The following is a 1,951-nucleotide window of genomic DNA, read 5'->3' as shown; positions in this document are numbered from 1 at the left end:
AGAGGCTTAGGCAGATGGGGGGGCAGCGGGGGCCGCTGACCGTGACATAAAGTTTAAAAAATAATGTAAATTTAGCATAATTTATTCTTCGTTTGTACTGATTTAACTGACAATAATTCAGTTAGTAACCATTTTTTTAATTGCCTAAAACATTTGCCTAATTCCTGTCCTTGTTTTTAAAATGAAAATAGTAAATGGACTGTACTTATATAGCGCCTTTCTATCTTATTGAGATACTCAAAGGGCTTTACACTACAATCTGTGCCACATTTACCCATTAATACATCACTCTACTAGATCTCTACAAATCTAATTAAACAAATCATTCTAAAGAGACTAATCAGTGTTTTATCACATTCATACACCGATGGGACACACATTAAAGAAACTGAGGGGTCCAATGTCTTTGAATGAGAGCAAAACATCAAGAAACAAAGAAGGAAGTTCTATTACGTTTTATGTAATTTTATTTTTTTGTAAATCTTCATGATGCTTTAAGGGGGTTTGCCAACCACCAGGCAAAGGACTGATACCAATTCTACCATCTGGTACTGGGCCACACATAAACAATAATTATTTTATGTACAAGCAAACCTATAAACTAACGCTGGCAAATATGGGTTAAATTAAGATTAATTGAAAAACGACTTTTCTCTGTTGGTCAATGAAAATCTCTTGTATGAAACAGGTTCACGTTGCAGAATTGATTGGACCACTGTTACATCTGAGAGGCTACACTAACATATGGTCTTTGGGCTCTTAGTAGCCAAACCTATGGTGGCCCTAAGGTGTAAATGAACAGCATTTGAAAAGCAGAATTACATTTGAAAAAACACAACAAAAACAACATTTGGAAAAAACAGAATTACATTTGAAAAAAATGGAATTAGATTAAGCCAAAGCGGAAGTGGCTGGAATCACATAGAAAAAAAAAATAAAAAAATGGAATCACATTTGAAGAAACTCAAGTACATTTGAAAAAAACTGAATTACATTTGAAAAAAAAAAAAAAAACGGAAATTATTTAATTTTTGAATGATTCCTTTTTTTCAAATGTAATTCAATTTTTTCTTATGTAATTCTGTTTTTTTTTCAAATGTGATTCTGTTTTTTTCTAATGTGAATCTGTCCACTTCTGCTTTGGCCACTTCCGCTTTGGCTTAATGTAATTCCTTTTATTTTCAAATGTAATTCCATTTTTCTAATGTGATTCCATGTTTGTTTGTTTTTTTCCTAATGTGATTCCGTTTTTGCCAAATGTGATCCTGCTTTTTCAAATGTAATTCTATATTTTTTTTTTTCAAATGTGATTGCGGCAACTTCCGCTTTGACCACTTTCGTTTTCACCACTTCCGTTTTAGCTTAATGTAATTCTGTTTTTTTTTTTTTCAAATGTTGTTGTGTTTTGTTGTGTTTTTTCAAATTTAATTCTGTTTTTTCAAATGTAATTCCATTTTTTTCAAATGTTGTTCATTAACACCTCAGGGCCACCGTACAAACCACTTCCAAATGCTACTTTAGTACCAATGATTTCTGCTATTAAGCATTTCAAAAAATTACAGACAAAACGGGAAAAAAAATGCAAACATCAATCCATGTCTACCCCATCACAGATTGAACATGAAAATGTCAGTCTGCATGTGAATGAAGGAGAAATGCTGTAGAAGACTTCCTCTAACATCAGGCCATAGGCAGCAGCTCTGTGAAAAGCTGCTTCAACCCTGAGACATCTCTCCTCTGCAAACAAGAAAAGATCATGTTCCCTGCCGAAAGGCATTGATCCAAGAAATATCTCACAGAACGTGGGTAAACTTATGTACACAGACCAACATATGACCGCATTTATTACTTTTACTTAATGACACAAATTGCCCTGGGAGATTTAAAGTGGTACATACAGACACAGAGCTGCACAAACACAACTTACAGAGATGATACTGAGTTCAAGGAC

The sequence above is a fragment of the Nematolebias whitei genome, chromosome 1, assembly GCF_014905685.2.
Source record: "Nematolebias whitei isolate Nwh7 chromosome 1, NemWhi1, whole genome shotgun sequence".
Taxonomy (NCBI): Eukaryota; Metazoa; Chordata; class Actinopteri; order Cyprinodontiformes; family Rivulidae; genus Nematolebias; species Nematolebias whitei.
Note: the sequence above shows the minus strand (reverse complement) of the source record.